This window comes from Lonchura striata, chromosome 12, assembly GCF_050655825.1.
Source record: "Lonchura striata isolate lonStrDom1 chromosome 12, ASM5065582v1, whole genome shotgun sequence".
In the NCBI taxonomy this organism is placed as follows: Eukaryota; Metazoa; Chordata; class Aves; order Passeriformes; family Estrildidae; genus Lonchura; species Lonchura striata.
This window is the reverse complement of record NC_140714.1, coordinates 4,556,696-4,581,287: the sequence shown is the minus strand read 5'-3', so window position 1 is coordinate 4,581,287 and position 24,592 is coordinate 4,556,696. Positions and strand designations below refer to the sequence as shown.

The following is a 24,592-nucleotide window of genomic DNA, read 5'->3' as shown; positions in this document are numbered from 1 at the left end:
GAGAACTCTACTGGTGGTAAATTGACACATAATAATATATGACTACAATTCTCCATGTCTTCTAATAAGGTATAAAAGTTTTAATTTGATTTGAACTCAATGATGAGTGGCAATCTGTGACAGTCTTATGTCTTCTATGAGACTTTTCCAGCAAACACTTCCATTTGTTTCTCTCTTGCCTGCCTGCCATGCTGGAACACAACTGGGAGCTGGACTTGCACACTGTAATAAACATTATTAATCTTATTGCCATCTGAGCACCTCCCCAGGTGTTGCAGAACAGGCTGTGCTGGACCATGCTGGAAAACAACTTATTTATCTTTGCAAGGGCTTGATCCTGTACCACCAGATGTCAAAGAAAACAATTCCAGGGAGCTCAGATTAGGCTCCAAACCAGCCTCCACTATGGTGGCCTTCTCTGGGTTTCTTCACTCTTTTCCTCAGAAAAAGGCACAGACAAAGCAATTAGCAATATCTGAAGCAGAAGATGTATCATGCTGTGCATCTCTTCACAAATCCTTTTTTTCCCCTGTACCAAAGGTGCAGAACATCTATTCTGGGGGCAGACAGATGACATCCACTGTTACTTATATATGTAATAAGTACTCTTAGATTGGTGTAATCTTGCCGGCTCTGGCAAAGGCAAACATGGTAAGTGTTCTGCTCACAGCATTAAACACACTTCTCTCACTGTGCAGTGGAAGAATGTGTTTAAACTCGCAGTCTATCACTATTCCTGGATAGTGTAGGAGAGTCAGGAACACTCAAGATGTCTTTTCCTGTGTATATTAACTTGTTCTGAAGAAAATAGTGTTCTTAGAAAACACGAATCTTATGGCAGAAGAAAGTTTCCTTCGTGATTGTGCTACAAAGGTTTCCGAACAGCTGCTTGTTCCTTTGGGTGCATGAAATATGAGGTTCAGCCTGCTCAGAAGTGCAAACACGTAATTTCTTCTCACCGTGGCACCTTCACTGCAGTCATTTCCACCTGGCTTTGTGATGCTGGCAAGTGCAGCAGTAGCACAAGGTCTGCATTGTGTGAGCTCTTGGAGGAGAGCTGGAGAGCTCCACAGCCCCAGGGAAATGCCAGTCTCCCCAAAGCTGTCTGTTTGTCCTGCTTCACCAGGAGCTGCATTCACAAGGAGTTTTGTTAGTCTGATATGGGCAGTGAACATCAGAGTTCCAGGAGATGCTGAATGGTAGCACAGCTCCCACCTGTCTGTGCACCATGCACAAGGAGTGAAGGGTTGTTGGGCAACCTTCAGCAGGCTGGGCTTGCCAAGGCTATAATGAGTGGCATCCCTTGTCCATCCACCTCGAGCCTGCCCAGGCACAGGGACAGGTGAGAGCCCAATGCTGTTCCCAGCACTCCCTGAGATCAAAATCATCACTGAAGTTTTGCACAAGTCTCAGGTGTCCAACCCCTTCCAAACGAGGAGGCCACAGCCCAGGCCCTGAGTGGAAGAAGTGGGTGTCAAAGAAATGGAAGAGGTGTCACTATTTTAACATAGATTAGGCAAAATCGAACCCCCATTAATCCTTCAGAGCAGGGCCACTGGTTTGTTCTTTTTCAATCTGTTCTGTATTCAAGGCAAGCACAGTTTTTCCTGTCGCTATACTGCTATTGTTAACAACTATAAATGTATTAAAAACACAGGGGCATTTTAGTATGTGTATTGTGCATAAGAAATATTGTTACATGACAAGCTCCAATTGGCAAGTGAAAAGAGGTTTTATTGAAGGAAATAGCAGTAGCAAACAGTGAACTATGCAGAATAATGGTAATTGTTCCTTTAACATTGGCAGCAAGTGTTCACTTAATATGACTGCTCCTCTGTCTCTGCCTCATCCAGACCCAGAGGACCTGTTAGACAAGCAGGCAGCCACCTCTCTCTGGGATCAAGCTGTCAATGCAAACTTGCTTCCTTTCTATTTCTCCGAGCTAAGCTATACCCCCAGAGCTCCCGAAGCTTTTCCTGAGTGAAAGCTTTAAAAAAGCTCCATTCTAAATTACATCACACGAGCTGTTCTCGTCAGACTGACAGAACAAAAGCGGGAGTGGGGGGGAGATGCCAAAAGTACCATCTGAATGACTTGAGTTGCACAGGATGATTTCCCTCCTCATGCTTTATCAGAGCAGGTGAACATCTTGACCTTGCCTACCAAAGCCTCATCAGTGTCCTCTAAGTAGCAGAGAGTGTGTTTCCAGTACAAATAGAATCTTAGGATGGTTTGGGTCAGAGGGGACCTTAAGGGTCATACTATTCCAAGCCCCCTGCCATGGGCAGGGATGCCTCCACCAGATGAGGTTTTTCAGAGCTCCATCCAGCCTGGTCTTGAGCATTTCCAGGGATGGGGCATCCACAACTTCTCTGGGTAACCAGTGCCAGAGTCTTGCTACCTTCACAGCAGAACATCTCTTCCTAATATTGAGTTTTAAGCTGTTCCCCCTTACCTATTACTTCATGCCTTTGTCAAAAGCCCCCTCCCAGCACTCTTGTAGGCCCTCATGAAGTACTGAATCCATCAGGTGTAGGCTTTTTGATTTCAACAATGGGGTCTTGGGTGCCCATTCCTAATGGGGTGACAGTGCTTTCTAAAATTTTTGGATGATGTGGTTTCTAACACAGCCAGCTCATTGCTGTTGGAGGAGCCCAGCCTGTGGGTGCTGCCCAGCCTGGTGTACTCATCCTTTAATCAGCAACACCCCAATTAATGGTCATGGTGATGAGCACTGCTGAGGGTGAGGGCCATTGCCAAAATCTAAAAGGTCTCTTGGGTTGGCTCCATCTGGGATGCTCCAAATGACATTTTCAGAAGTAATTGGAGCAGATAAGCATTACCCACTTCTGGAGTGGCTGGGTAGAAAGCAGATAAATTGGCATATCTTCCCATTCTAAAGGCTTTCAGATGGTGTTAATTGGTATGAGAAGCCTCAGTTAGGAAAACATCCTCAGCTGGGAGGGAACAGGGCCACAGGCCTTGCTTCCCCTTTAGTAGATAAATGGAGAAGAGAGGGCAAACAACATCATGGTAATGTGCAAAATTAGTACCCCTGGAAAGGAGGCAGCTCAAGGGTTGCAAATCACCAAAGCAATCAGGTGAGATCCTGCAAATGGGAATAAGCAGCATTTTTGTGGCTCCTAAGATGACCCTTTTGGGGTTCTTGCTCAATTTTCATAAGAGAATGGTGGTGAGGTTATGACCTTGTTCTCATGCTCAAAAGCTCTTAGGCTTAGCCCTCTGCACAGCATTTTTGTGTTTGTCCTGCTGTTTTGAGTAAACTTCAAAATGTTTCTTTAGCATCATTAACATAAAAAATAATCTCAATTTAAAGATGGGATAAAAGCTGAAACAGATGAAAAAATATTAAAGAAAAAATGTTGCTTCCATCCCCCAATGGAATTAGACTTATGGAGCTATTTTTTTTTCCTGGAAGGTGCTATTTCAGTAGCTGAAATGATGTGATGCCCTGCTCTAAGAGCTGAGAAAGTGAGGGGTTTACCTGAGTGTCTAAAGGGCTGTCCAGTTTGAGAAAATAATGGGAAAAGAAAGTTTCACTAAGCAGGAGAAACACATCAGCTGGTGATGTACCTTTGTTATCCCACATGGGTGTTTTGTGAACAGATCAAAGCTGTATTGTTATAAGAGGAAAGAGAAAACTCAAGCTATGTCCCCTAATTGACTTCACGAGTATGTTAAAAATAAACCCTAATTATTAGGAGTTAAGAGATATCCCTTCCCTTTAGTTAATGTCCTGTGGCCTCTCACTGAGATGATCTTGGATATGTTTTCCAACCAAAGTGATCCTATAATTCTGTGTTTTCCCCAGGGAATACAGCAATTTTCATGCAGATGACACAACTTGTCTCACCCAAAATGGCAGACTGCTTGGGAATCCTGATTCACTGATGCAGCATTGAACCCTGAGTTTCTGAGTGAGTAAAGTTTGTCTTTTGCTTTTATTTGGTAGCCCATGTCTGAGTTTTCTTTATACATCTCACCAGTGAAATGAATCTGTCTCAATCCATGAGGGACCATCCTAATGCCCATTAAAGTTGATGGAAAAGTTTGGCTGCAGGGCAAACTATAGCAAGTGTTGTATCTGATACCTACACCAAAATGAAAGCCTTAATTATGTAAAACCTTCATTAAAAGATCATAACTGTGGTAACCACTGGTAATGAACTGTATGCTTTTCACATCTCTGCTGCTACCAGTGGTACAGATAAAGATGCTGGACTTTTGAAGGTCATGGAATAGGTTATTAAATATTACCCTAGTCTTGTTTTCTGAATCATGGGTTTAGGATATTTTGAAAGTTCAAGTTCAGCTCACCCATCTTTATTTCTCTGTTTCAGCATAGCAATGCTTCCTATCTTTTTAGGTATTTTAGGCTTTTGCATCGCCTTTTACCACCATGACCTCTGAAAATCTCAAAATCTTTAACTGGCAAAGTTGAAAACTTGGTGATGTCTGTAGCACTGTGTATTTCTCCTCTGGAGGGGAAGATGTCATTCTCATCTAAATGACTGAATGCTTGGGTGGCACTGGGGTCCCCATGGGTGTGGAATTTTGTGCTACACAGAGATCACTAAAATAATGTTTTGCAGTTTTTTTGGTAAATCTTGATCTGAATACAAATTGTATCTCAAGTTGTGCTTCTAATAGTGCTAACCAGTAGCTTACTTTGCTATAAAATGAGGACAATTATATCTGGAATTAACCTTCAGATAACAGACAGGGTGCCGTATTCCCAGACTCAATTCCAGCATAGCTGGCCTTCCAGCTGGACAGCAGTGAAGCTTCTTGTGGCTTGGGGACAAGTGTGCTTGTAGGCAAAGGCTTGTGAGACAAGCAAGACATGGAGTCCCTGGGGAGCTGTGTGTCTGAGAAGGGATTAATTTGCTTTTGCCACGGTGCAGACCACACTGCCCTCTGCTCCCACTCTGATTCACAGCCTGGCTGGCACACTGCTGCCTTCAGCCTTTGGGGGTGGAGAGGGAATTACTTATTCCCATCTGGACTGAGGTCCAGAAAATGTACTTGGAAATCTGTAGATATCATTTCTCCCTTTTATTCTCCAAGAATGTGTAAGACAAGCTTTATGTTGTCTTTGAGCTTGCTAAAAAGGGAACAGAAATTCATGCCTTTTTCCATGTGTTTGTTTTGAGTCACGACTCTTCTGGGAAGGGTGATTTGTTTGTCTTTCCATGACAAATGACAATGGTTTAAGTTGCATCTCTGCCAGCCTCTTTCTAAGTGGTTTCAAATAGTTTACTTACAGGGATTATTTCATCTGCCACAGAACATGAGGCAGCTCTGAGGTAGTGTCTAACTTCACTGAATAAAACCATGGAAAGTTAGCTTAAGGCAGGAAATTTAAGGTTCAGTAGACAGTAGGATCACAGGAGCATGAAGTGATGGTTTGTAAGTGCTTTGCACTTGGAGGAAAAAGAAATTATTTGACTTTTCTTCTCCTGATGGCACCAGGAAGACCAGGAAAGTTTTGTAACATTGGATGTGCTGACTGCTTAAATTCTGACTGTCCCTCAATAAGAGCTCATACTATTTAACCCCCTACAAAGTGGGAACATACAGTATCTAAGCATGTATGATTTGGTGCTGAAGTAATTGCTGTAAGCTAAGATAGGCTTCATAAATGTCATTGTCAATGTCTTGTGGTTGCCTTGTGAGCTTCTGAAAGAGTCTGAAATCTCCATGCAGCAAACTTCTCCAGCTCTCACATCTTATGGTCACTTGTTATCTACAGCAGGAGGGTCGGACTTCAGAGACTGCAGCTTCTTTCCAGCCTGCAGGTTTCCTCCCCCTTCAAGTCTGTTTTTTGCTCTTGCCAGTACCCTGCCTTCTGTTTAAAAGCATTAGTAATACCAAATAAAGCTGAAGACGCTTGCTATAACAACTAAGTTGTTTCCTTTTTAATCAGAGCACATGCTTATGCCAGGTTTGGCATGAAGAATCTGTGGAAGTGTTTGGTTCAGGGCACAGTAAGCTGATCATTTGTTAGAAGTAGTGCATTACATATAATTTTGCTTTTAGTGGTACAATTTACTGGGAGGTTGGTACAAGCATTGGTAATATAATTTTTGCTTGGTTGGAGGTGGTTAAAACATAAAGACTAGGAAATAGTTCTATTGCCATGTGTGTTGAATTGTGGTTTGGTCGCAGCAGTTGTCTGCAGCTAAGTGGCCATCAAAACCTTTCTTGGGGTGGCAATAAATTATAAAAAAATCTTCTGAAAATATCAGTTTTCAAAGAGTAAAAGATGCAGCAATTATTGTAACACAGGTTTGCAGTCTGTTTCTGATTATCTTTTTGGCTGGAGAGTTGGGCTTTCTAATTGTAAGGTTAAAGAATCCTTTTTATCTATCTCTTGCCTCCTAATCCTATGCTAGACAGTATTGATTTCTGTGCCTTTTGTCTTCTGGGGAAGGAGACAATCTCTGGCTCATGCGAACATCTTGTTAGAGTCTGCTGAGGATTAGGGGGTGTGACAGTTTTCTTGCTGAGCCTTTTTATTGGGGATTTTTATGCCTGCTTTTCTGGGAGGTCTTTGAAATGTCTTTTATGTAGCAATCATTTCACTCTTTCTTTGTTGTCTCAAATGTTGAGGCTGTATTCTTCTCATCTGTTCCTGTTTATATTCCATACTAGCTGGTCATAACAGTTTAGCTTGAAACTACCATCACACCGTGTGCCTCTGAATCATAGGAGTGTTGATAACAGCTCTAGGATGACTGCAAATCTGAGGGTTTTTTAGGGCATCTGAAAATTTAGCATGGTAGTTTAGTATGAAATACTGATAAAGAGGTTCCAGATTAAAAGCAGTCTGGGAATTGCATTTTTCAAGCATCCTCAGCCAGGTACAGGCCCTTAAAATTGCTCCTGCTCTAATGAGAGAGGTGCCCCTTAGGGTGGTGTTCATCACTCCAGCTCTACCTGATAGTTAGGATTGTTGTTTAGTCCTGCCTAAACTCCTACAGAAATCAGTGGAAGACAAATCCATCCTTCTGCAAGTCATATCACCTTGACTGAAGAGATTAAGCCCAGGAAAAAATTGCTTTTTTTGAAAGTCTGGTTTTGTCCCTACTCTCATCCCTTCCGCCTGCAGTTGGCTACAGATAACTATTTAGACCAGAAACCAAACTTCTCTGTAGTCAGATGATTGAGTAATCCTGGCCAAAGAAATTAGAGAAACTTAGCTTTTCATAAGGTTCTTCATCTCAGTTTCAGGAAGTAATGGGTTCAGTCAATGTACGTCAATACAGGTAAAGCAGTAGATTATGTTTCCTAAAATTTTCATTAAATCAATGCTTCTATATCTTGAGTAGCAATCTTAAAACATATGGAATTCTCATATCTTTTAAAATGAGATGGTATTTAAGTTCAGGTACCAGCTGGGCAGATCCCATATTTAAGGTTGGGCAAGGAGCCAGGGTTATGTAACCTTGCTGATAATGAAGATATGAGAGACAGGTTTCTGAGACATTCATAAGGGAAAACTGGTTGCATCACCTTCCCCTTAGATAAGATTGCGGTAAAAATTTTGGCATTGTGACTTCATTACCAAAACTGAGTGTCTGATGTGCACAAGATGCTGTCTCCAAATATTAATCTAGCTAAACTCTTTATTTCACTTAACTGTGTATCATACCTCTGTGGAGGAAGAAGCTACCTGCATACATGCTTACATTTTGCTGCAATAAATACTTTCCTGAAAGCTGGTTTCCTTTTTTTTTCTCTCCCTACTAAAAATTTGCCCCATAGAACAGCACTTCCACCTCCCTTTGTGTACTGCCTCTCTAGCCTAATTTTTAGTGTCGAAAGCCATATTTAATACAGTTCAATTTCACACATAACCACAAACCCCATTCTTCCAGATATGGCCTCAGTTTATTTTATATCACACATCTTTTTGTTAAGGTGTTTTATACATAGCATAATATGCAATGATACGGCACTGATGTTTATCAAAATTGTTTTACACTGTACTTATTTCTATTCCTGTCTTTTGGATCAAGTATAATACAGCTGCAGATTAATGCCACCTTTTAAAAAAGGCTTAATGTGTTTATTTTCTTACCACATTCACTTCATCCACTAACTTGTTATATGGATTATATTTAATGGGAATCTTGTGGCACTATCAAAGGGCATTTATTTTCTATTGAAATAACAATTAAGATAACACTCAACTAATATAGTAATCAAATAAACCTGACAAATAACAAAAACTTTTTTAAAGCTGCAGAGGCATGCTAACAAATCTATTTGATCAATATATGGGATGTGAAAAAAGAGGAGACAAGATTGACTGATGAATAAAATGGAACTGACACAAATAGGCTGACAGCCAGTCGCAAGTCTCTTTAGGGCAAATGCAATTAACTTAGAATAATAGACTCAAATTTGATGGTTAGAAATGCATTTTTATTAACAATCACAGCCTGAATCATTATGCACTCTTATGAATAAAATTGTAGTTGTACTGAAAGTCTGTGTATACATGTACGTACAAAAAAGCCTTGTTGAAGGAGAGCTTTATTTTTGTGACAGAATGGTTGTGTGGGATTTAAAACATAAAGCATACACAAGTATAAATCTAAATATTCAAACCAGTGATATAAAAATTACATATTTAGTGTGCTAGTATTAATGATAAAGGCAATAAGCATCGGTCCCAGGACTGCTTGTTCTTTTGGGATGTGAAATTGCAATCAGGGATTTACAGATTTCATTCTGAGGCAGAGAAGTCATTACTAGAAACATAAGCTCATTCTCTTTACTTTAATAGCTATTTTAAATCATTCATTTAGAAAATACATTAACTATTTATTGTATAGGCAGTACGTTTCCATTGGCATTTCATTTTCATGCTTTTTTATAATCCTTTTTAGCAAATTATTTTATTAAAGGAAGATTAGAATTAGCAAAAGGATCCTACCAATTTTTGAAAATGCTACTCTTGAAGAAGAATATTTCCCATTATTAACAGGTATGAAGCATTAAAACTTTAAAGGAAGGGAAGAGATTCAATTGTTAATGTGTCCTTTTTCTTTTGACCTTCATTGCAGTGGCTGATTGCTATTTGTAAATTGCTTTCAAATTATTAATCTCATTTAATTTCTGAATAAATACATAATCTTCTTTTTTTTTTTTCTTATCCTCCCAGAAATCCTCAGGCTTTAGATATAAATAGAGCTGCACAAAAGTTGTGTTGCAGACATCTCTTGTTTGTGGAAAAAGAGAAAAAACACCACTTGATGCAGACAAGGTACCAGGACTACTACAGGGTACTAGTAAAATATGACATGAATATGAAACCACAATACTTGCAATGCTTGGTGCTTAAATATCTTCAGATAAAGGTAGAATAGTAGGGATTAAAACTGCACTGGGAGTTATTTAAATCCCATGTTCTCCAGGTTTATGTTTGTGGTGGGCTTCTGGCTGGGCAGGGACAGGAGAGCAGCAAAACAGAATGGCCTGGTAGCCTACAGCATGAAAAACCTCACTCTGGTTCTCAGCCAGCTCCTGGGGCTGCTGAGATGAATCCAAGCAACATCCACGCTTGGTTTTCTCCACCTTGAAGGTGATTTTAAGCCTTCCCAATTCTCCAAAGTGAGAAGTGCACAGACATACTGGGGAGGCAGAACACCTCCTGTCTGGCAGGGGAGAGGCTCGTGGAGACCACTGAGAACAGGGATGGTGTCTGGCTGGGGAAGGGATTTTTCTGGTAAACACCTGGTGTCTGGGGAATTTGCCGTTTTGGTTTCCTGCCTCTAATTAGCCTTAAAGTCATTACTGTGAGGAAAAAAACTTCTTGGGAACTCCAACAGTTGCTGGAGATGTTCCAGCCATTTAATTCTCTCATAATCTATTCTAGATAGTTGCAGCAGCTCACCACAACGCTTTCTGAGCTGGCTTCTTGAATAGCTGGCATTGCTTGTTCTTAGAGATAAGATGGATGGATCACATGTTGTTCTAGCACCACCAAACCTGGTGTGTGCCTAAAATGGCAAAAATCCAGTTGGTTCTGGCATAGTTGTTTCTTACTTTTACCCAGAAATCATGAAAATATATTCCAAGACTTGGCTTGCTGAAGATGTCTCTCAGATCTGCATTTAGTGTAAAAAGAAGCCTGAGTAGTTCAACTTGTTTTATCTATTTAATGTCTCTTTTGTAGATATGTTGCTGGAGACTAATGGGAAAAAAAGCTACCTTTTTGAATGTGTTGCTAGGAAAAGAATGTTCTTTGACGACAGTTACTTCACATTTTAAATGAGAAACAGCTCTTACTAAACTTTGCTAAATTATTTTAGGTAAACAGACTAAAGAAGAAAGACCAGCTGATCTCCTGATTTAGATGGGCAGCTCCTTTAGAGTCAGTGCACAGCTGCTATGTGGAATTGGGGCTGTGGGCTCAGTGCTATCAACTTGTTGGTTTTAGGCTACTGAAATACTGACTAACTTCACAGAGTGTTTCCTGATGTATGGGTGATATAAAAGAACAGAGGCTCAGGCCCTGCATGATGATAATTCTCCACTGATGCAATCATCCAACCAGAACAGGAATGACTCATTCCATCCATAAATATCTTGAGGCCTTTGTGTGATCATTTAAACTCGTTCACACCAACCTCATCTCATTTGCTTGAATGGCCCTTCTCCTGAGTTAGGATGATACATGTAAGAGAAAATCCAGGCCCTTAAAAATAAAATCATAATTAGTTTCTCTTAATAGCTGCTCTATTAAAAAAAGTCAGGTCTTCAAAAAGTATATTAGCAAAAGACAATGTATCTAAGTACATTGGAGTTTTTTTTCCTAACTCAGCAGCCATAGGCTTGTTGCTGGTGTTTCATACTTGCAATAGGTTTGTATTGGCATTTGTGTTTCCCATTTTTTATATTGCTTTCTCAGAAATTAATTTGTTTAAACAAGAGTAGAACTACCAAAATATGGCTACCAGGTCTTAAACACTTATCCTGAAAAAGATATTTCTCCCCAGCACCTGCCACTTTTGCTCCACTGTGTCTTAAACCTGCTCTAGTTCTGAACTCTGATTTCACTGTTTCATGCTCCCAAAATATTAAAAGATTACATTCCCCATCGGTTTACACTTTCCTCAGTTTTTACCTTCTACAAATAAGGCTTGGCCAAAATGTTCTTGATGAAATAAAAATACTTTTGCTTTGCTTTCTGTTCACCTCATCCTCGAGCAGGTGCCAAGCAATCTGCGGCAGCTTTTCTGCTACCTGAGAAATATTCAGATATAGAAACACCAGGCCAGCCTCTGTTGTCACAGCATGGAAAGCCAAAAATAGATGACATGAGAACATATTTCTTCCAATGGAAATTTTTGCAGCTACGTGAGTTCTTCAGATAAGCAGGTTTTAGTGTTGGAAGAGAATAGTGCTGGAATGAAGAATCTAGAATGTACATTTATAATATAAAAATAGTCTATAATATAGGCTTAATTAGATAGGGATGGGCATATTTGAATATTCCTTCTTCCTGTGGTGAAGAATTGTGGCAACAGCTGGTCTTCCATGTCAGGTATATGTTTCCTCCTATTAATATGGTTGGAAAGCTACAAAATAAGCAAGTTTCTTTGAAAAGCCATATTTGTAACATATTTAGCTTGCCCTTCCCTGGTTTGCAGTGTGATTCAGGACTGCCCTGAAGGATGGGTTGCACAGACATCATCTTGTGTTAGGGCCACTGGCATGGGGGAATGATGGACTATTTTAAAGCTGAGGAGTGATGCCAAAAATAATTACAGGTCATGCAGATGCAAAGGAGCTCAGTTCAGCTAGACCCAGTCTTCAGGACATGAAAATCCCTGTGTGCTAAACACTTAGGTGTTTTCCCTCTTATTTCTCCTTAAACATCATTAAGTGACAGTGCCTGAAACACTTCCTAGGGCAGAGCATTGCCTAATCATCCTTGCTTGGAAAATATTTCCCTAACATTCAAGCTGTGTTTCATTCTTTTCCCCAAATGAGCACAAGGGCAGGTGTCCCACTGTGAAAGTGGAAAGTAATATCATGGATAAGTAATTCCAAGTGGAGTAAAGAAGTCAGCACATCAGATTCTTCAAAGCTTGATATTTCTGGAATAATTTGTTTCCTCCTGGTCTTGGTGGTGCTGCTTACTTATGCTTTTCTTCACAGTAAAGGGTCACATTTTGTTCTCTCATGTGGTTTTCTTTAAAATCAAATTACTCTTAAAGACACCCAAGGCAATTGCCATTTCAGTTAGGATCTAAATATGTTTGATGGATATCTTATTTATAATAGGCAGTGTCAGTGGTGCTAGGACAAGGGGTTGATTCTTCTTTAGCTTTTATGACAGTGCTAATAAAGTTCTCTGGTTTCCAGATAACATGTAACAGCCCTGTTACTGCAGTACAAAATTATGGTTAAGACTCAGCTGGTGGTTATTGTCCTGTAAATGTTCAGCATATTTCAGAGGTGCATTAGCACAAAGTTGCTGGAGTGATGGTGATTTCTGCCATGGCCAGAAATTTGTCACACTAAATGCTCAGTGCAGATACAGGTGAAACCTTTCTGTCCCTGAAAACTTGAGGTCTACATAGACAACTGAACTATGGTGATTTTACACATGATAAGCTGCAAGGTGGACACTGATTTATTTTTTTCTGAAGAACACAAAAGCAGCTCAGGAAAAGTCAGGTACAAAACTGTGTTCATTTGAGTGCTAAATGGATAATGAAAAGTCTATTTTTTCTCCAGTTTTAAGTAGTGTCAGCTATAGCCTTTATCCTCTCTATTGCTTAAAAATCCTTGCTTCATTTTCTGCTGTCATCAGGGAAAGAGCTACGTTGATTTCACCTTCTCGGTGGCTTTCCAGCTGTGTATGGTGTATATTTTTAATTCCTTTAGGTTCAGTTTGAATTGTTCATAGAACACTTATGTAATTTCAGTGAAGGTTCTAATATTCTCCCAAGAGAAGGTGAATTTGTGAGGGTTGTCATCATGCTTCTTTTCAAACAACCTCTCCCAAAATTTTAAGGAAGGAAAACCACAAAATTGCACTAAAATGGCAAAAAACACTTATATAAAATGTTGCTTTCTTGTGAAAATAAGCAAAAAAACCTGTAACTACCTTGGAACTCAGAGCAGTCTATGGAGCTCTGTGATTTTTGGGAACAGGCTGGCCCAGTACAATTATCCTCTCTGTCTGGAGCTCACAGAACCCCTGTCAGGAATTTTTCTCTCAGAGGGATTTATTCTTTGCTGCATTAGTGAAGGCAGTCAAACCCCAACACATCAGCAGAGAGCCCTGTCTCTAAATCTAGGTGCTGCTCCTTGAAAGCCAAAGGGAGTTTTGCCATCCACTTTGGTGAAAGTAAGAACAAGCCCTTTATTTGCAACTTAAAGCAAGTAGGTTAGAATTATGAAGAATGATTATTTAAAATAGCAATGATGTAATATCAGTGTCAATTCCATTATTTTAACAGATGTAAATTTGCTCTGCTCTTGAACTCTGGTGAATTTTAATGGCAATATTAAAGAGATACTATTAAGACTACTTAAAAGAACTATTTGTAAAAAGTGTCTCCAGTTGGGGGGGGGGGAAAGTTTAAATTGCTTTTTTATTCAGTCTGCACAATTATTTATTGAAGGGTTTTGTATATTACAAATTAATATGCATTAGAAGCTGAAAAGATCACACAATAATTCCAGTAGTCATTGAATATGGGAGAGCTTGCACTGTTTAGACAAAGCAAATAGAGTCTTTATCCAGCTGGAGTTTAGGCAGTCTTCACCATAGTGAAAATAAGGATTTTATAATATACATTATGGGCAATGTAGATGAAGAAAGCAGTTTAAAATCAGCTGCTTAAATAACTGTAATGTAAATTTACACACGTTCCAAGGCAAGAGGCATGCCAACAACTTCAGTGTTGTACCTGGCTAATGGTGACTGCTGCCTCTTCCCTGGCAGTCCAAGGGAATCCAGGATTTGGAGGTACATCAGGACTCGGATCTAATTTTTAAAAAAACCTGTATTCCAGTGGAACACTGATGGGAGAAGGAGGTCAGAGTGAGCAGTCCTGGAGCCAGACCTCTTAAAATTTATGTACAAAGCTGCGAGCATCTGCCTCAAAAAAATGTTTATTTTCTGGAGTGAAAGTTTAGTTTTAAAACCAATTCTAGGGCTTCAGTTCAAAGCTGATAAAATAAAATGCCGTATTTTGAACAGGCTGATACTGCACAAACAAGGTTATCACAGGCCAGAAAAGCAGATGTTGCCACTTTTTTTTTTTTCTTTTTTTTTTTTAAGAGTGATAAAACAACAGAAAATGAGACTGAGAATCAGTGGAAGCCAGATTCTAACAATTCAGCACTGGCATTTTTATTAAGGGTTCATTTCTCTCACTAAAGTCAATGTCAGTCCTTTGTGATATTTTACCTCATCTACAGCTATTAATTTTGGGTGCTAAAATTATTTCTGTTTATTTCTTGGCTATATGCAGAGTTCATTAAGAGGTGCTGGGCACTGGAAACTGCAGTCAAGGGTCTCAGCTACCCATAAAGCTGGATATTTAGAATATCTAAGTATTACATATACCTAAAGCAATCACATTTCTAAGTAATTGCTTCACCTCCACTCCTATTAATCACCTTCATGAAGCAAATAGGCTGCTTTAGTGTTTAAGTGCTGAAAAGGATTTGAGAACCTCAAGTGAAAAGTAAAAATTTGTCAGGTTTTTTTACCTCATAAGGGAAAACAAGGTGCCTGAGCAAAGCTGGACTTTGTGAATCATTTGACCTCACAACTATTTCTTCTGAGTAAAGTCTGGGAATGCATTCTTGGAAGAATTCAGTTTTGATCATAGAAAAAATGTCTCTTTCCATTAGTTTTTATTTCCTTTTCTTGCTGCACACAAACTTGAATGTTACAGAGGGCAAATCCATCAAACTTTCTCTAATTTTCCTTTGGGAGGTGAATCAGGTTTCATCTTCAAGTGACAGTCTTTCAGTTGTGGAAAAAATAAATGTCTTTAATTCTATAAAGCCACTTAACTAAGAACTCTAGGCTGACCTGCTGAGGCAGGAGAGAAGGTGGAGGGTGAATTTGACTGCAGCATCTGGGGTAAACTCCCATACAGACAGATTTAGGCATCATTGCATATAAACACAATCTCCAAGGGTGGAAAGAGATTTTTTCTGTCAATGGAGACACGCCATAACTAACTTTTTTTTCCCCAATTTCTCTGCATATAACAAGGTTTTCTATATTATACAACAAACCATATTGATCAGCTGCTCAAAGTGCATCTCCTTGGCCACCAGGTCCCCCTGGCTGTGGCACGACTGACCCAGAGCAGAGGGGTCAGTGCAGCCTGTTTGCATCACAGTTGACCCAAGCAGCCCTAGCTCAGCACAAAGTTTTAAAGCACAGCCAAATGCAGCCAGGCAAAGCTTGGAAGAGTTTCTCAAACCCTGTGCTGCCAGTTTCCTTGTAACTTATTGGTTTGGTCTACACGGCGCCCTTGGGATTAATAAATACATAATCCCATCTCCCATTACCATGCAGTGTTTGAAACATTCCCCATTAACAAAACACTGCACAAAGCAGGTAAAAATACCAATGCATCTCATTAGTGAGGGGAGAATGGAAAATATGTATTATGTTAATGCCAAGTTTTGGGCTTCTGGGAGAAGTTTAGGGGGTTGGGGTGGGGAATATATTTCTCCAGGTGGTCTCAAGTGGAAGGATAGAATTTCTTGACTACACCAACAATTAGAAACAGCACAACACTGTAGCCAAGATGTGGCCTCTAATCAAAACCAAGGCATCCTTCATCTTGTATCAGAAGCAGATTCAGCAACAGGCCTAAGCACAAGCCTAACTTCAGGCATATGAGTAACTCTGGTGTCTCTGCTCTTGAAATCTCAGCCTAAAGAATCATATCTGATGTTTTCATTTTGTCAGCATGTGCATGGGTTGTTTTGGGTTGCACAGCAACCTGCAGTGTCCTGGGCTCTGATTTTCCTCAGCAGTAACAGAGAACTTGAGTGTGACAGGAATGAAGGAGGGGCTAAAGTATGGGGGGGATTGAAGCCTTGGGAAAAATAATACAGAAAAACTGTGTGTGATGAATCCATGCACTGCAGAGCCACGGCCTGAAAACCAAACAGACCAAACTGCTCAAATCTTTGAGTGGCAAGATCTTTTTCTCCCATTTTATAGGAGTGCTGGGGACTGAAATCAGCACTGCAAAATACTGGGAGAGGAACACTGACATTATTAATTTCAGTGAGCAGCTTCTGTTCTCTAAGTCCCTAAGTATCTAAGTTCACGGCTGACTCTGTTAAAACACCTAAGCCTGGGTGTAGGAAAGCAAATGTTTAATTTTTTTTAATTTGTTTTGGGTCTGGAAGGGACCTTGGTAGTTGCTGCACTCTGCCTGAAAGATGAGGTTCAGATGGACCAAAATCCTTTTATCCCTGTAAGGTTGAGCCCATGCCAGGGGGGTGGGAACAAGATGATCTTGTGGTTCTATGTAGATCAACAGCTCTTACCTGATTTTTTTACTATTTAGGTTGAAACAATCAAACCCATAATGCAATGGGTGGGTTTTTTAGGGAAGCAGCTCTACTTGGTGTAGATTTAAAGATATAATACACCTCCTCTTGGTTAAATGCAAGCAGGTAGTAAATCCTAGCAGGTTTCCTACCATGGTTTAGGATACCTTAGGCAAAACCTGGAGTACCAGTTTTTACCTGGGATCTTTCTAACTCACTCTTAATGGGGTGTTTCTGGAAAGTTCTTCATGGGGAAAAAATGAAAGATGGCCAAAGAAATTAGAAGCTTGGAATAGGAGGCGTGTTGGTTTTCTGCTCTCATAAATTGCCTGGAAAACACACGTGGCTGTTGAAGGGCCGTGCTGTGGGGATAATTCCCCTGGCAGGGCAGCACCACATGTTCCTGTTTGTCCATGTGCTCCATGCAGCTGGGCAGTGGATCACATAACGCTGCCAATGCCAGCTGCCCATCCCTGGGGACCCCCAGAACTGTAAATAGAGTGGGCAGAAAAACCTCCCGGAGGCGCAGCACTACCTGTGGGAGCAGGAATGCTTGAGCCAGATGCCCAAGCCTTGCCGTCAAGGCCACTTGACAGGTGGCCATGCCTGGCCCAGGGATCTTATCTTGTCCCAGGCTCGTGGTCTCATGCCTGGAGCCTGGGTGTCTTCCAGAGTGGTTAAGAGGTCACTGAGGGTGGTTTGGGGGCTGAGGAAGTGCTGTGCCCTGCAGAACTAAGGGCAGGCTCTTCATAAGGTGCTCAGAGTAACTGGAGCTCTCAAATGCTCTTGCTGGCGTTGCACTGAAAAATCATTCTGTGAGCACAAGGGGCACGTGGTGTGTGCACAGCTAAGATTCAACTGTTATTTGATTAACACTAGTTATTAATTTAATTAATTTACGTTTTTAATTAATTGAGAAAAGTCTGGACTACATAATCAATCTCTTGTACAATCTATGCCCAGCTTTTCCAATACCTACACTCTTACGTGGTGCTGTGGTCACCCTCCCCACATGAGATGTCCCATCCCACGTGGTGTCCTGAAGCTCCTGCCATGTTTCCACCTTGTCCATCCTCCTCCCTGTCCTGAGGTAGCCCCAATGCCTGCCCAAGGAGATCCAATTAGAAATGGGGGCATTACAGAGCCAGCCAGCAGGGATGTCTGGCTGTCAGAGCTGTGACCTTGAGAGACCGACCCTGTAAGGTTGAGCAGCAGGAAAATATGAAGAAGAAACTTTTGTCAGGCAGGATGAGAGTCAAGGGAAGATTAGGTTAGATGTGGCCCAAAAGGCACTGCCTAGACATGTGCACCCCTTGTTTTTCCAGAGCTGATGAAGATGCATATTTGTAGTCCAACCATCCATTGCTTGCTGTTCTGACAAGTTCCTGTTTTATGAAAATGTACAGAGATAAAAAACTCCAACTTGGGAAAATTATGGCATTGTACATATAAATCTGTTTTATTCTGTGTGAAATTTAACTGTAATGATCTTAATGATTTATGTAAAGTGAAATATTGGGTTTTTCTTTTTATTTCTCTTTCAGCCCTGGTCTCACACAGGCATATTAATGATTATTTGTCAAAGTCACACTGTTTGCTTACAAGGTACGAAGCCTTTTTAGACACTATAATGACAGCTTTTGATTCACTTGATAATATTTAGAATAAGCCATAAAAGCCAATCTCTGAACGAACAGACCGCTTTTATTGGCTTTTAGTGCTATTACTGCTATCATAAGTGGTAAATTGGCCTAATGCAAGTAATACTGCTGTGTCATACTGTAAAAACCACTGCTGAGTTTTTATATTTTATTTATTTTTCATGAAAAAATTCAAGGCATGAGAACTGTACTATCCTTCTACAAATATTGGTGATTCCCTCCAAGCCACTGTTGGGGAAGCTTCCACTGCTGTTTGGAATTTCTTTGCTCAGTGGTTACCATTTTGATGGAATAGGGCTGATTGTAAAGCTGGGGACCAAGAGCGTGAAGTGAATATCTTCTCAAAGCTCATAGGCTACTTATTTATTTAAATCATAAATAAACTAGGAAAAGAAAAAAAAATGTCTTAGCTGGAAGCTGTATTGGATATAGTTCAAATACTTTATGCTAAATTTTATATGCCTTGCTTTATAATAGCAATAGTATTTTTTTTTTAAATAGTAAGCACTTAAAATACCTGCTGACAATAAATTTGGTCACCACGTCATCTAGCCAGAATGACTACCAGGTGCCATAATTGCCTTTTCCTATGATTCTCTTGGCTTTCTTCCCCTAATCTCATCATCTCTTGTATTGTTTTACTCACTCCTGGAATATAAGCATGGACTTCAGAGCTTCAAAATTAGCCTACAACTTCAGTTTCTTTTAATAAGGAAATCTGTTTGTTTAGTATTTATAGATGAGGGGAATTGTTGAGAAAGTGAAACTGAAGAGATTTGAATTGACCTTTGAGTTTTCATTATTTTATCTTCCCTCTTCTTCCTCTTTGCTCATGAACTTTCATAGTAGATATTTTTCAGTCGTTCTTGTTTGAGGGGGAAAAGTGTAATGGGTTTTAAATTTACTTAAAACTTGAATATTCTGAGGACAAATAAACCTTCATCATGGTATACTCTGTGATTATTAAAAAACTAGTCTAGTGACAGAGAAGTCTGAGTAATAATCAACAATTTAACTTGGATGCATGCTTGAAATAATTATTCATATTCAATATGCTGTAGGAACAGGAAGAATCATATTCCAATTTAACTTCTGGCATCCAAGCATTTGTAGATACATGAAAGCATTTTGGCACAAGTTTTAGTTGCCATGGGCATGTAACTAAACACAATTTTTGGTGCTAAAAGGGTTTAACTTCTATTTAAGACAACTATATTTACAAAGATCACAAAGCAGAAAGTTCTCTAAATCTGATGTCTGAGTTTTCTTCAGTTGGAAGATACTGATTTGACCTGTATCTTACTCTGAAAAACTCAAGTGGTCTTATTTGCCCAAAATCTACACTTCCTTTGAATTGCAGGTGCAGTGACATAAGCAAAGAGTGTTCCTAGTTGTATTCCTGCTGCAGTAGCATCTCCTTTCATTTGAAGCTGTTTGTAGACATATTTCAGCAAGAAGAACATAATCTGTCAGCAATCAGTTCTCCCGTGTCTCAACAATATCATGGCAATGTTTGTTTTCTGTAGAGCACAGCAGTGAGTGGTGCATCTACTTCTCTATATCTGGAGCCCATTGATGTATTCAGGGAGAAGTTTTTTTTCCTGGGCATATTTCTGTGCTGTGTGTATTCATTTATATGTGAGAGAAGACAACATTATCATGTTTAACTGCTGCAATCATAAGCACATTAAGTAGACAGATAATAAACAATCCATCTGAATTTATGATTAAGTTAATTGTGTCTGCGTTTTTCTAATGTGTTTATTCAGATTAAAGACTGAAATTGGAATGAGGCTACATAATCAAGAGACCCTAAGAGACTGTTTGACTCCTATAAAATAAAAATTAATTTAGTTTAGGGGAATAACAAAGATCTCTGCAACACTGAAATATCACTTAGGGGGTTAAGAGGCCTTGTGCAATTCTCTTCAAAGAGGTGAATCTCAGGAGTAGTAGGAGTTATTAAGGAACTCAGCTGACACTGAGGGCTTCAGCACCTCATTTTTGCACGTGTCCTTCTGTCCAGCAGGCAGCAGAGCCCCAGGTTCAGCTTTCTGCACAGTGCATGCAGAGCACCAGCTGACTGGGACTCAAAAGGTGAGGGGATAGGTGAGGAAACAAGGAATTAAAGTTGGATGGGGTGTTGAATCTCAAAGATTTTCCACTTTTTACTGATAACTGAATGCTGTCCCTGACAGGAGTTAGAGGCCATCCCTTCACTCGGGTGTCCTGCCCTCTCTCTCTCTGGAGCAATGAGATTTAAGTGATCAGTCCTGACAGAGACACTTGGGAATCTTCAAACCATGGTATTGCACAGTGTCTGATATCTGGGGATGAGGGTCTTCTTCTGGAAGGAGTGAGTCTGAGTACTCTCCTATGTTCATGTCCCCTGAGCCCAGATCTGAAGTCCCAGATTTAATCACCAAGCTGTTCTGAGGAGGGGTTTGTGTCCAGGATTTTATTATTGGTCATTTAGAACAGTCACTTTTAATATCTCTTTCCATTTGGACTTAGTTCTAAATACTCATTTAAAAAATAGATGGAAAATAATTCTGTTGAATCTCAGCTAACAAGAAATGTTTAAACTAATTTCACTTCTGATCTTTTTTCCTGTAATATCTTTCAAAAGCAACAGACCACCAGCCTGCCCAGTATTTAGCCCATACACACAGCACTTTGTCTTGAGTACTTAAAAGCAGTTGTATTTTAGAGAATGATTGGAAATCTTCAGTCATATGAGGGGAGGTCTATTTTTTTTCATAACCTAATTGTATTTAATCTGAATATTTCATTGAACTGCTCCAATTATAAGGATTTTCCTACACCTCTGTATGATTGTGTCTGTCAGTTTGACTCCACATACTAGTGTGTAATATCCCAGGCCTATAAAACATTTCCTGAAAACTGACTGTAAATATTCCATGATTATTCTGCCTTCTAACTCAAAGTAAATCAGGCCTGCATAGTTTTTGTTCTGATGGGCTTACACTGCCTCAGATCTAGCAGACCAGTTTGGCATTTGACCCTTCCCTCTATGAACTGAGGTGATAAAAAGAGCCATGGCTTTGTTCCTCCTGTTGCAGTGATGCCCTGAGATGATTAGTGCTATCCTTAAGCATATTGGGACAAATCAGATTTTTTACAAGCCAGTGCAGATCTGTTTCTTTAATAGAATTATTCATCTCTTTAACACTGACCCTTAGGCTAAGATTTTCCATGCATCAGTTTGTCATCTTAAATAGGAAGTGCTATGGAGGCCTTTGGACATGTGGGCTCTGCTTTAATGTTTATGTTCCGAGATACTCAACAGCTGAAGAGTATCTATAGTGTTATTTCATGTTTTGTTCTACTGACACAATGATGGGCAAAATTCTGAATATTTTGCCCAAGTACAGCGAAGAATAGAGTTGGTCTGGAAAACTTCCAGTAGTGAATGGAACAATGCATTCAGGTCTTCCCCAGCACTGGCAGTTGAATGAAATAAACTTTTCCTTTGTAGAACAAATTTACTTCAAGCAATCAAACCTAAATAAACATTCACATATATTCTTATAATAGATATCCAGGATATCCACACATAGGAGCATGACTTTAAACCTTTAAAACTTTAACACTATCACCCAGAGAAGTACCCTTGTCTTTAGTGTACATCCAAAGTCTTACATCTTCAGGGATCTTCCAGCCCAAAGGTCAAGGACCCCTCAGTTTATAACACTGTAATTAGGAGTGGTGAGCTGGGACCATTGCAGATTTCATATACTCCCTCTCCATTGGAAGAGTCTTTAAATCTGCTATTTTACAACTTAAAGGAAGGGTTGTCTTCATTAATTCATTTGGTCATAGTCCTGAAGCTGACAAGGCATCTTCCAGGAATTTGAGCCCCCTGGGATCCTTGTCATCAGTTTTTAAATGTGCTCTTTTTTTTGTGTGTGTGGTGTTCTTATTTGGAACCCGTCTACTTGGATTAGAACATTCATCTGAGAAGCATTTGGCATTTTCTGTTACGTGAAACTGAGAAGTCTTTCTTTGCTATCATTCTTCTATAAAGCTTTTCAATGCAATGACTTAATTCAGGCTGAAAGAAGAGAGTGAAAAAAGCTTCTGGACCCAAGTCAGCAAAATTCAGGAAACAAGTGTCCAATGTTGTATGTAAAATTGCATTCACTTACTTGTGAAATTTTAGGAAGAAATTCTAAAAATGTAATTTAACTCTATAAATGAAGGGATGCAAGTCAGATCAAAACACTCTGCTGAGAATAGTCTCAGCAAAAGTAAAAGCCTTGTACTTTTTATTCCAGTCCTCCCAAACCAGGGATAAAGCTGGAAGGTTGCAAAAACTGGGAAATTCCCTGAGTGTCTCCAGGACAATTCTCCCTCTGCAATACCAGTCTCGTGGCATTGTGTCCTTCCCAATTTATTAATGCTTGTAAAAGTCTCTTCAAGCCCCTGCATACATGGGAAAGAAGTGTTCTTGGAAAAAAGCACTTTTGAGTGCTGCCATATAGAAAGGTTTTCCTCTTATCCCAGGGCCAGGCTGTGGGAAGTTTTGGTGAAGGCAGGAATAGTCTGCTCCCGTGTTGGGATGTACCACAAAGAAATGTGGCCCAGTCTCACCCAATGGGACTAATACTGGAATAAAGTATTATTTGAATAATGCCACTACAGCCAGGTCTATGATATAAGTAAATCTCTCTTTTCATATGAAATGTAGTCCTTTTAAGGGGTGAAATATAATCCTGAACAGAGGCTCTATTTACCACTTAAGCCCTATTTTATGGTTTAAGTGCTGACCTTGCACTGACCCTCAGTACTGGGCTGAATTTCACCCTACAGCAAAAATCTGCTGGCTGGAGCAGTGGATTAAAGAAATTGGGGCTAGACTTTTTACTATTTGCAAGACAATGAAAACAGGCTTATTTTAGACAAAAATGTTTCTGATTTATGAGAATTTTAGTGCAAAAAGGGGCTATTTTGGAGAAAGTCTCGAGATTAGACTTTCAGTTATATTTTTGGCAAGAGAGCAAGGAAGCCATTTCATTAACTTTTCACTGGAAGTTATATATGGAGGACATTTGTGTACACAGCTGGGCAGCATAAAACAGGAGGGCTTTGTGTAAAAATATCCTGAAATGAAATTTCATTTCTGTGTGACTTGGATCTGCGTTCCTGGGCTGCCGTGGCCAGTTTGGGATGAAACCATGGGAGGGCAGTGTGAGGCCCTCAAAGATTATTATTTTTTCCCTTGCTTTTGCAATGGATGCAGAAATAGTGAACAGACCAATGCGGTCCCTGTGCAAAATCAGTGTCACCTTTTATAGCTTTATGTCCGTCAGATAAGCTCCTGCCTGCTCCCACATTTCCATATGGCTGTAATCACCCAGTGATACCAAGAGATTTGTTTGTGAGGAGCTCCAAAAGCCACATGCTGGGGCTGGTGTGAATTTAGCTCTGCTTTGACCTCCCTCCTTCCCCACCAGATGGCTGCTAATCTGGCACTAAATCTGCCATGGTGGAAGGAGCCACTGGCCCATCTGGCTGTGTCAGGCAAGGTGGGACCATCCCAGTGAGCTCCTGGGAGTGCTGCTCATCCTTGGGTACCGCCTTTCTAAAGGTGTGTCTTGTGTAGCTTCCCGATTTTACGGGACCCTCTAATGACCATGTTGGGTTAGGAGCCCAGAGGTGGTTCTTGTTTGAGGTGTGATGATCTGCTTGCTGCTCATCGAATCACAGAACCCTAGAATGGCTTGGAATGGAAGGGATCTCTAAGGTCATCCAGTTTCATCCCCTGCTCTGGGCAGGACACATTTCACTATCCCAGGTTGCTCCAAGCTCCATCCAACCTGGCCTAGGACACTTCCAGGGAAGGGGCAGCCACAGCTCCTCTGGGCACCCTGTGCCAGGGCCTCACCACCCTCACGGGGAAGAATTTCTTCCTAACATCTAATTTAAATACCTCCTTTTTATTTTGTTTTATTTTTTCAATTTTGAAACACCTCCCACTTTTCCTGTCACTCTCTCTCCATGGAATCTTGTGAGTGCATGAAGTAGGTGGGGATGCAAGGCCTTGCAGAGGACATTTCTCAAATATTATCTTCAAGTTACATTGGCTGTTCTTTATTTATACATGTCATATAATGACACTGTCATTTATGTTAATTTGTGCATGTCAGGGCAAAATGTGCATAAGTGTGAATAGCACATGCACTGAGGATTCCTGCTCCAGTTTTCCATGGAAGACAACTTTTGAAGTACTTCTTTGCTAATGAGCCCATATTTCACTCTGCCCTGATGTTTTGTAAGCACTGATATGGGGATCTCTGAATCTCCATCAAAAACCAACTCCAGCAACT

The 24,592-nt window shown here is 40.2% G+C and overlaps 1 protein-coding gene and 1 long non-coding RNA gene across 5 annotated transcripts in view; one reads left to right on the top strand and one right to left on the bottom strand.

Moving 5' to 3' along the window:
• Positions 1 to 24,592, bottom strand: part of MDFIC2 (MyoD family inhibitor domain containing 2) — a 44,143-nt gene that overhangs the window by 14,837 nt on the left and 4,714 nt on the right. The window lies entirely within an intron of this gene.
• Positions 1,866 to 23,752, top strand: LOC146766232 (uncharacterized). The gene is made up of 4 exons (XR_014958104.1): positions 1,866 to 3,101; positions 3,833 to 3,938; positions 18,126 to 18,186; positions 19,603 to 23,752. It is a non-coding gene; the product is annotated as an uncharacterized LOC146766232 (long non-coding RNA).